Below are 12,163 nucleotides of genomic sequence, written 5' to 3'. Positions count from 1 at the left end.
AAAAACAAGACTTGTAGATGTTCACAATAATTTCTCTCCTACTTATTTCACTTTAATTTCTTTTTTCTTATATTTCACAATGTTTAAACAAAAGTATGTCAAACCTCTAAATGTAAAACAAAACAAACAGATATAAAACAGGACAACACACTCAAGAATTATTGAGCAAGTATCATTTTAAGTTGTTTCAAGTCGTTTAATTCCATTTGTAGAACATATAATTTCCATGATTCCAGATCAAGCCATTGTAATGTGAATTCGAACTTCACTTCAAAATTGTAATTAAAGGCTACGATTGTGCTTTTCATATCAATGGTAGTTATATTTAAAAATAGCTTCAAGTTTCCGTTCTTAATGTGTTCGTTTAGGTACTCCCAAAAATCGTTAATAGTTATAAAGTCGCCAAGGATATGCTCGCTACATTTACATCCTTTTTTTATACAGATGTTACCATTTGCTCTTTCGGTGAATGCCTGCATAACGTACATCAAAAAGAGACTGCCCTTTGTTGTATCCAAATCTTCAGTCATTGTTGGAGAAGTAGCATTGAACTGAATAAGCTTGAGAGAATTCTTCAAATTCAATTTGTCAGGAACACAGCAGTCAAGAAATTCAATCGCTTTCCCAAACTTTGGTTTCCCTTCGTTCCATTTATTGATTCTCTCGCTAACTTTATTCAAATCGTAACCCTGGGGCCCAGTTGAAATCCATAATCACCGTGGTGTCCAGAGTAAACAAACAATAATGTTCGAATATCCTTTGTGGAAAGATCATCAAATGCCCCATCCAGTTTATCAGCTGTAATGCCATGCACGTCTTCGGCAAGTATTATTACATTGTCTGGACTGGAAATATCAATAGAAAATAATATAATTATATATCTATATATCTATATATCTATATATTTATATATCTATATATCTATATATCTATATATCTATATATCTATATATATATTTATCTACATATCTACATATCTATATATCTATATAGCTATATATCTATATATCTATATCTCTGTCTGTCTGTCTGTCTGTCTGTCTGTCTGTCTGTCTGTCTGTCTGTCTGTCTGTCTGTCTGCTGTCTGTCTGTCTGTCTGTCTGTCGTCTGTCTGTCTGTCTGTCTGTCTGTCTGTCTGTCTGTCTGTCTGTCTGTCTGTCTGTCTGTCTGTCTGTCTGTCTGTCCGTCGTCCGTCCGTCCGTCCGTCCGTCCGTCCGTCCGTCCGTCCGTCCGTCCGTCCATCCATCCACCATCCATCATCCATCCATCCATTCGTCCATCCATATATATTTTACCATTACTGATTTTGTTCATTGTATGATGCAGTTCTATCTGAACTATTATGAGAGTTAATAATGTATCACCCACTCAAAAGTTTAGAATTATTAAAATAAGATCGTATAAACTCGCTTCAATGCATTAGAAGGAACTAGATCTAAACGTGCCAAAAATATATGGCAAATAATTGATAGTCCCAGTATATGACGAAACAGAATTCGAAGCATGTTGGTTGCATGTGTGTTGATGCTTAGTTCCCATCGGTATGATACGGCAATTGATGAAGAATGATATAGTGATTCTCTTATACGTTCTTATTACTGCGGTTTACCGTCAATATGGCAACCGTGCGGTCAGATGATGCGCGAATAACTGACAGTTTAGTGTTAGGATGTCACAGGATAATCGACCAATATGCATGCGATTTTAAAAACTTCATACGGCTCTACATTGTTAGGCTTAAACTGAAATTTTGACAAAGGAAGATACTTAACATGATAATTAAATATCAGATAGCATCATGTAAAGAAAAGATCAAGGCTCATAACTTGAATTTAAACGAGTATCGTTCTGCTTGTGATGTTCATCGAAAATCGCATGGAGCGTGCGTTAATGGAAGTACATGTGCGTTGTAGATGCATATGATAAATATTAAACTATGCGTTATCGATTTAATTATAATTTATGATGCAAACAATTGTGACAAAAACACCTACTTCATACACATTGCTGGCATTACTTTCGATGTTATAACTTCCACAAACTTGTTGATGTCATTTTGCAAAACTTTGCCGGCTTTTCAATCATACCCAGCAACCAGAATTGCTCCCCAGCCGGCACCTGCAATATACAAATCAACTCGTAATTGGTTTTTACGGGACTGATTAAATATTGTAAGTGGTGTCTTTCACCCTATAAGAAATAATTAGTTAGTAGTTTGAATGACCAATGCGAAAAATTTAACCTTGTACAATATTTTGTCTCATATAAATGGTGGCTTAGGACGTTCAAGAGTGATTCGTAACCTTGACATAATGTATACTCATTAGAGATTTGCGGTTCAAACGAAAAAGTCATGTCTAAATGTCAAAGATCAAAGTCATAACAACAACTATACCATACATATTTACAACTCTATATTAAGCACTTTCCAAGAATCGCGATAGGTGTTGGTACTATAGCTTTGTCACAAAATGTCAAACATAACCCATTTCCGATTTGTCACAGGCATAGCAGACATTCCAATGACTATGATCAAGGGCATTCAACAGCTAAGCCTAACTTGTTGATCAATTTGCGTGAAAATGTGTGTTGTACATCTACAATTCATGGTTGTAGCAAATACCATGCGTTTTACTTTAACTTCAATAGCTAGAGAAAAGAAGACGACGTTCGCTAAAAGACTTTGCGTTATATTTCTGTAATAAAAATTGGCCCAGTTAAAGCGCATATTACTCAGATACACTTGAATTTAGAAAAAAAGGTGTCTTGCACAACCATACTTCATGCCGATGTGATATTTTGAAATGCAATTTACTTTCTTGATAAGTTTAGGGTAGTTCGCTTCACAACCTTAAAACTTGTTATGCATACCGACAATTACCGACCAACTTACAGTCCGACTGAGCGACCACGCAAGCAACAAATTCACCAACAAATCAAACATCCATTGAAATAACCAACAAAAAAATAATCAAACAACGGCGTGATTCATATGTACCAACTATAAAATCTAATTTGACGGCATATAAAAGCTAAGGTTACCGCCTAAGAATGGTCAATGCAATGCGATGGAGATTTAAACCTGTTTTAAGGAGCCACATCCTCAAACCTGGCCCAGATATATATATCACACGGACATCGGGGCATGCACTGAATGAAGTCAACTTTCTATACGAATAGGTGCGACACTACAGCGGAATTTCGCAAAGGCACTTCGTTGTGCTCTACTTAATGTATTACACTTGACGTTAATTCTACACTACAGTGAATTCTGTCATAGCATGCCGGAACGAATAAGGGATACTGAATACACTTGAAAGTCAATATATGCCCATTTAAAGTGCAGACATATATATATCTGGTTGTTCACACACCTTTCTCCCTATATATAAATTATCGACTGTGAACGAGTATCTATTAATGGATCCTAGAAATAGGAAATGACGTTGTTGTGAAATATAATTATCTCCCTGTTAATACACAAATATATTCATGATTTCACTGTATCTTCTTGATCCAACGAATTTCCGCGGTGTCTCTAACATAGTGTGAGGGTAGTTTAGAATCCTTATCGGATCTTGCCCTAATACAACTATGGTTTCATGTTTGTAAATAAGTGTCTATGTATGTAACATTGTCCATTCTGTGTATGTAAAAATTGTTCCCACGTCGAGATGTGTTGCGGTGTAAGTGCGAGATATATAACTGTGAATGAACCATCCTTTTTGGGGATGGGGATTTCATAGTATGTATGTCTCGTTCTGCACCGTAGCTAGGCGCACACGCCGAAGTCCCAAATGGGAAAATGTATGTCTGTTTGTATGTCTGTGTATCTGGTTGTTCACACACCTTTCTCCCTATATATATATATATATATATATATAATATATATATATATATATATATATAGTTATATAAGTAAAATGTAATAATGCAGATTGTGAATATTATATAATAAAAGTAAAAACACGTGTCTGGGATTTTAAATATATATTGATTTAGCCAACGCGTTTCGCATAGCTCATCAGGGCATAATACAATATATATTGTATTATGCCCTGATGAGCTATGCGAAACGCGTTGGCTCAATCAATATATATTTAAAATCCCAGACACGTGTTTTTACTTTTATTATATATATATATATATATATATATATATATATATATATATATATATATATATATATATATATATATATATATATATGATCTGGCACGAGTTGTCATATCATACCATATTTTATTAAACAAATCCAGGAATTTTGTTAATTTCCTGGACGAGTTTTATAAAATATGGTATGATATGACAACGAGTGTCAGATCTTTTTTATCACATGCTTTTAAAAGAGCAAATTAAATTAATATTTCCGCAAACATAATCATAAATCCCGAATGGTGTTTATATTTCGTGACGTCATTTGACGTTGCAACGTCATTTCAGCAACCTTACAAAATGCGATTGGTCAAAAAACGAAAACTAAGCCAATAAAAACGCTTAAAAATGTTGTATGACACATGTGTAATATTACAAAATATGTAATGGTTGTGTAACATGGGAAACAGGGTATAGCATGTGACAAATATCAGATATTTCACATGTACAGTATCTAGAGACTGATTTTACAGGAAATCTGAAGCGTAAGAATAGGACACCATTTAATGTACGCCTCTATTTAAGCATCTATATTCCTCTGGTTTGCGAACAAAACTTGGTGAATCTTCTTGACTTTTCATATATATGGAGCCAATTAAGTTTGCAAACACTGTTTAACATAACAGTTTATAACAATTATTTTGTCTGTTTCCCACTTTTCTTGTAAAAGTTAATACCAAATAGAAAAGTTAGATCTCTTGGTTTACAACAGACACACAAACATGTTATTCAGACATATACAACAGCACAGCGTCTTGATACTTAACTATACACATTGTTGGAAACTTGGGGGCGACTATCATTTAAATAAAATAAATAAATGCGCTGATTTCAAAATTTTTATTGATCGACGTAGCGATTGTCTGAAACAACAGAGATTAAATAATAAATACGTGCAAACACATTTAAATCATACATTCGCATCTTAAACAATCGATAAGTAACATTGATCTACATTTGTGCAAAACATTTAAATCCAGTTCACAAACAATAAAAAATACCGAAACTGACTTGAATAATAACTTATTATTTCAAACAAACAATTGTATTAATTCATTTTGATACAAATATAAATAGTATTTACCGATACTGGTGTCATAAAGTCCTTATTAAACATCCAAGTTCCAATTAATTTTCCTGTCCGTCAACGGTTTTCACAACAATAACAATATCGTCATAATATGACGTCAACGTCATATAAAAAAGGGCGCGTCACGTAATTAAATACACTGAAGCCATTGACATAATTTAAGAAATATATACGTTTCTTACACACATAATTATTTCTCACGTTAATATATAAAAAAACTTAACTTAACACTATATATATGTAACTTACATTAATATTTAGAATATTAGTACTAATAAACATAAACGACTACAAGAACACATACCGCCTATCGACGCGGTGATTTTTGTAATAGTATAATTTAGGATCGTATTTCTTATAACAAGATCTTCTTTGATGTATTAAAAAAAATATTGATTAACAATTTGTCACAATACAGTAATGAATTGGCATTTATGTACAGATGGGTTGGTGTAAAATATACAGCTTATATATTACGTTTTGAAATAGTGTAACATCTGCAACTACAAATTAAACTGTATTCGTGTTCTATTTCAAGGTCATTGCACCATACTATTTCATTACGAGGAATGTCTTTCGGAGCAATCTGCTTGTCTGAATTTTCAACGATTGTGCAGAGACTCTTACTTGTACTTAGATGCGCTCAGACGCCTTGGAGTAATATCTATATATTTTTCATTTTCAAAAGAGGTTTTTCAAACTGTATATATTTCTAACACAGACATGTGATTCATTTTACAATACAACACTTGTTTAAAATTGTCAAAAAGTCAAAATTTCAACTCGCTAAGGGAACGATTTACTTTCAAAACGTTTGGATGTTCAAAAACATAACCAAATCCATTCTTTCTTTACATGTTCTTGAATTTGAAATGTATTACCTGTTTAAAGTCATGCTGTTCACATAACGTGAAGGTAGCATGAACCAAAGAGGGAGGCAACTCGTGTCACATTATGGGTAGTGTACAGAAAGTGGTTCTTTATTACTTCGCTTTACATGGGTCTAAATAACTTTTTAGAGCTCTTTTCTGGTTGGATTAAACAGTCCGAAATCTTGATTCAAGAAAGTCGAAATACTTATCTGACAGAACATCCAATTTCATGCTGCATGCAAGCTATTTACATCACAAAAATTGTAAACTAAAAGTTTGGAAGTTTTGTTTTCGCGGTTACATACAGTGTTCCTGACTGAAATCAATGTGTTATCACTTGAACATCATTCATTCAGTGGTATACATCAGACAAAAAATCCTAAAATATTTGCGGAAAACATAAGAATTTTGATAAATTGTTGTGTCTTCCAACATTTATTGAGTGGTTATTGAAATTGCCGATCGTACAGATATATTGATAGACATAGTTCAAATGAGATATAAGCCTTCATATTTCAAGTGTATCGGCCTTGAAATTGTCAGTTTATTAAATAAGAAGCAAAATCATACATCTATCAACACATGCTTTTTTCGGAAACCGACGATCGATAATTTCCGTAACCATTCATTTCACCAGACAAGTTTTCATCGAAATTCTTTTCCGCAAATATTCTACTTCTTTCTTGTTGTATACCAATACGTAAATGATGTTAAAGTAACATTACTTTGGTTTTGGTAGTAAATCTTTATATAATTGCTTAAAAAAGAAGAAAAAATAGAAAAACACATATATTAGTATATCATTCGTTTCGAGATTCTTAAATTCCTATAAATTTGACCACCCACTTATTTTGGAAATGACACATATCTGATAAATCTTGAGTAATTTCTTTGTATTAAAAAAAATATCACATAATTTATTTTTGGTAAGTAAAATGTTAATATTATATCTAGTTCGGAATTAAGCCTTTGGTAAAGATTTAGCTTTATTTGCTAAACATGTAAAACAATATGCTTATAAATTTCAAAATATTCACTCTAAATCAGTACGTTTGTCTTTATTAGTTTAAAACAATATTCTTTTATTAATTTATAAAAAAACTATTACAAACATAACATGTTTTCCTAGGAAAATGATGACATAACAGACTGATTAAAAGATATTAACTAATCACTTAGTTGCTATGGTGCCACCCTAGAATTGTCATGTTACTAAGAAAGTACCTGATATGTAAATTCCTTTTCCTTTATTTTGTTGTAAAAACATGACATGTTTCATGAAATGTATAACTTTTCTTGAAAATGTATTAAATAAGAAAAAGCAGTCTATGGACTCTGAATAGGCACTAAATATACTGGAAAATAGGCTATGTGCTAATTGAAAAAAAGCATAATTATCTGTGCATTTTCTGATCAAAAGTGGTATTTATAGTTAAAAAGAAGATACATGTTCAAGAAGAAACATCATAGTTATAAATGTTTTGTATAATTTTGTGCATTTCATCCAGTAATCTCATATTACTAGTTTTTGGGTTGAAAACCAAGAGCATTATTATAAATTTCGCAACCCCTTGTTCCGATAAAATAATAAAACATATAATATGCGGAGTAGGTCATTAAAACAAACAGAAAATGGTTTCTGAAACCCTTCATAGTATTCCTGCAATCATTTGTCATCAATAACTTAAGTTTACAAAAATCATTGGTTCATGCTAGTTAAGGTTAATATCATAACAAGTATCATAAATAGCTGGTTATAGGAGTAAAACAAATACTCGTACCGCAAGAGTACAACCCTTAGACATATCTTGTGCAATCACTCAGTGTCATTAAAATCACATTTACTCCTTGGACTAATGTAAATGCTCCGCTGTAGTAAATAAAGGGCCATTTTCAAGATTTTTTTTAACCTTTGGCAGTTTTTTTTAGAAATACGGGACAATTCATACAGCCCAACACAGTACCATTATCAAAGTTGTGGTTACCGCCTTGGTGATGTCAATAAAAATCGATAGTATCTAAAACTAGAGTAAAACTAATATAATCCATAGCCTCGTACTTAGCCGGAATGTATCGCAAAATACAAGCGTAAAATATCTGGAAAAAAAGGAAATTTTGTAGAATGTTGCGTACCAAATTATTAAGCGTGTTGCTAAGCATATCAGTACTAAATGGCGTCTTGATAAGTATTGTTCAGTTCACAACCTATCCTGTATAAATTGGCAAAGAAACCTAACACGATGACACATTAAGTACTTTTTAATATCCATGTGCTAAATAAAAACATAAGAAAAATAAAACCTGAGTTGTAATTGATTTTTAATAATCGCACACCATAACACTGAAGTTCACATTCATTTTGTATCAATGTTTTTACATAATACAATTATCATTTCACATTACAAATAAAATTCAGACTTAACACGTATTAATGTGGAAAATGTGTTTTTTCATCCCGAACATAATCATAGACACCGCTCATAATTAACTCAAACATCGGTATTACGTTTTGACGTTGCATTTGTAAGAAACATTATAGTGTATGACATAGACAAACAGAATGACAAGTAATACAGCATTTAGAAGGTAAATAGAGTATCTCATACTCTGAGCTTCTGGCACTATGTCATAAACGAGAAAAAAAAATGACGCGATATTGTTTCATTTATTGGAAAAAAAATATCATACAAAACAAAACATTGTGCACCTCCACAAATATATTTACAAAACATTGTACTAACCAGCCATATAAATGGCTTACGAGTCACTAAATTTACCTGTTATGGGTGAAGTCATAAAATGTAATCAATATAGTGCTGGAAAGATCACGATAAAAAAAGAGTGAAATGGTTAAGATTATTAACATGGATAGTTAAGATTAATTACTTCTCTTATTTATTTACATTTAATTTACAAGTGGATTTAATTCATAGTTTTGCAAGTTCGTGTAAAAATAAGAGAGAGAGAGAGAGAGAGAGAGAGAGAGAGAGAGAGAGAGAGAGAGAGAGAGAGAGAGAGAGAGAGAGAGAGAGAGAGAGAGAGAGAGAGAGAGAGAGAGAGAGTGTGGGGAGGGGGAGAGGAGATGGAGAGAGAGAGAGAGAGAGAGGGGCGAAAGAGAGAGAGAGAGTAGAGATCTGCTCTCTCTCTCTCTCTCCTCTCTCTCTCTCTCTCTCTTCTCTCTCTCCTCTCTCTCGACCTCTCTCTCTCTCTCTCCCTGCTCTAGAGAGCTCTCTCTCCTCTAGAGAGAGCCTAGAAGCGAGCTATCTCTGATAGAGAGCTCTCAGAGAGAGTCTAGAGAGTAGAGACGACAGACGACAGACCTCCAGACAGACCTCACAGACAGACAGCATACAGACAGCCAGACAGACAGACAGACATACCACACAGACAGACAGACAGAGACAGATAGACGAGCAGAGATACTCAGAGACAGACAGACAGAGAGAGACAGATAGAGACAGCAGACAGACAGACAGACAGACAGAACAACAGACAGACAGACAGACAGACATACAGACAACAGACAGACATACAGACAACAGACAGACATACAGACAGACAACCAAGACAGACACACAACACACATACACACACAACAGACAACACACAGACAGACAGACATAGACACACATACAGACAGACCATACACAACAACACCACACACATACACACATACATTTTAACAGACATACGAGACATAAACATAATACAGACAACATACATAGATATAGATAGATATCTTGATCGATATATAGAGATATATATCGATCTATAGATATATCTATAGATAGAGATAGATATCTCTAGTATCTCTATATATTATATCATCTATCTCTCTAGACTCTTATCTACTCTCTCTCTCTCCTCTCTCGCTCTCTATATATCTCGAGAGAGAGAGAGAGAGAGAGAGAGAGAGAGAGAATGAACAATGCAGATTTATAAATACGTATCTTTCTTATTGGGCAGCATACATGCTAGCCTCACACTATACGAATAGTTCGTTACGTTTGTTTTTAACCTTTGAGATACAACATATTTTTCGCATCAGAATAATCAATTTTATCCAACGCAAGCTATTTAACTACCGTATATCGATGTATATATGAGTTATCCGTCTTAAAAGAGTTAGCTTTCATGAAAATTATTTTCACGCATGGGGCGCTGAACCATGGTATATAATAGGCTGCAATTCCACAAAAATTAACCAATTGAAATACCGCGCACGAACAGCCTCAATAAATAGCAATCTTCCAATTAATGAGAGTGGATCATAAGAACCAGCTTACTTTAAACGACAACAAAACACGTGCTTCGGATTCCCTTACGCGCAGAACGTACTCGAGCTAGGCAGGTACTACCAGATTAGTGATATTAAAACACAAGCGTCCTATTTCTTTAGCCTAAGCACACTGTCCAGAACTGACATCGATTTCCAACTTACCACTATGGTTAAGAAATCTGACAACGACCCAGATAGTGGCTCTATAGACCTAACATGCTTTTGTCCATATCGAAAAAATAAAGTATACAGAACACCTGTCTATATTAACATGTGTATTTGCCATAATTAACAGCGCATTAACGTAACAGAACGAACTACAAACACATGAGTTATCTAACTACGTATTAAATCAATTGTTAAAAGCAGGTACATCCTAAACGCGACCTGACTTAATATAGTCAGTGTTAAAGGAAATTACTAATTTAATAAAATTAAAAACTAAAAATATCTCGCTTAATTTCTTTTCTTTGGAGGTATTTTGACAAATTAAAGTGCTGATCAACTCGCTCGGGTAGGATCTCATGAGGGTCTACCTTCCAACCTACTCCCAAGCTCTAGCGAACTGATACTTAACCAAAAAGGTTACAGCGAACAGGACCACCTGTGGCAAGTTGACTGTGCTGATCATGATTTCCCGTTATTTAAGAACCCTAGTCATAAGATCAACATATATAGTCCCATTAAACGAAGATAGGACATACACGCGCCTGAGACTTGGGGTGTCGCGGCTGCACGGAGACTATTACAAACCCGTCCCCTGTCCGCAATGTAACATTCCTTATGACATCTTTTCTTTTAATGTCCGGCACACACAATGCAACGCATAGAACTGGGCGTGTGTATATTAGCGGCCTACAAAAAACACTTGACATACATCGAAACCTATTGTTGATGCCACCGACGACATCGCCTAACGGGTGCAGCTTAATATATTTAAATTCCTGCGTGACACGGGATACCTAGATAAAATATGACCTTTGTTGCTTCAATGTTTATTTGAGAGCGCACACAGTGCCTTTGCTATTAATAGCGATACTAGCGGGTCTGGTTTAAACACCAGTCACTGTATATAATGTACTTATCGGTATAAGCATAGTCCCACCTATCTACGCCATGCCTACGTACCCCGAACCATGACCTGTCAATATCTTAAACTATTCTCTGACTACAATCAGCACTTAACGAGACATGACGGGCTGAAAGTGAATACCCATACGCAGTTTAATCCTATCCTCTAACTACTCAGAAACTACTTATAACTATTACTAACTAATTAGTCCTTACTCTCATCATGAAAGTATTTATTACTAGGTTTTCGTTCACTGCTCATATGAATGGCTGTTATTTTTGTGTGGTTTTGTTTTACTGATACTGTAAATACTATCTTAACTGACTAAAATGTCTTCCGTGAGGGACATTAAACGGGGGTGCAATGTATCGGTGCTCTACACCGGGCACTTAAAAAAACCAGTGACGCCTCTGGAATCGGGGCGTTTCCTGTATCCCGCTTGATCCCCCACATACACCTCTCTTGGGGCGGAGAGCACAGTAACAGCACAACAATTTGATAAACAATCCATAAACCATAATAAATAAACAATATACCGGTGCTTATGATAATAATATTCATACTTTTGATGGTGGCAGTAAGGAGAATACTAGTAATAATGATGATGATGGAACTGATAGCGATGATGGTGATGATAATGATGACTACAAGTGAACATTAAGGTTTCATTGGCCAACGCGCGCTGGTGTATTTGT

General features: G+C 34.4%; 1 long non-coding RNA gene across 1 annotated transcript; it reads right to left on the bottom strand.

Annotated features, from left to right (window-relative positions):
• Positions 1-478: 478 nt before the first annotated feature.
• On the bottom strand, positions 479-5,304 carry LOC127838844 (uncharacterized). The gene is made up of 3 exons (XR_008029991.1): positions 5,240-5,304; positions 1,995-2,118; positions 479-845 (listed from the first exon to the last, which is right to left on the bottom strand). It is a non-coding gene; the product is annotated as an uncharacterized LOC127838844 (long non-coding RNA).
• Positions 5,305-12,163: the final 6,859 nt, after the last annotated feature.

The sequence above is a fragment of the Dreissena polymorpha genome, chromosome 1, assembly GCF_020536995.1.
Source record: "Dreissena polymorpha isolate Duluth1 chromosome 1, UMN_Dpol_1.0, whole genome shotgun sequence".
Taxonomy (NCBI): domain Eukaryota; kingdom Metazoa; phylum Mollusca; class Bivalvia; order Myida; family Dreissenidae; genus Dreissena; species Dreissena polymorpha.
Note: the sequence above shows the minus strand (reverse complement) of the source record. Positions and strands in the feature narration are given on the sequence as shown.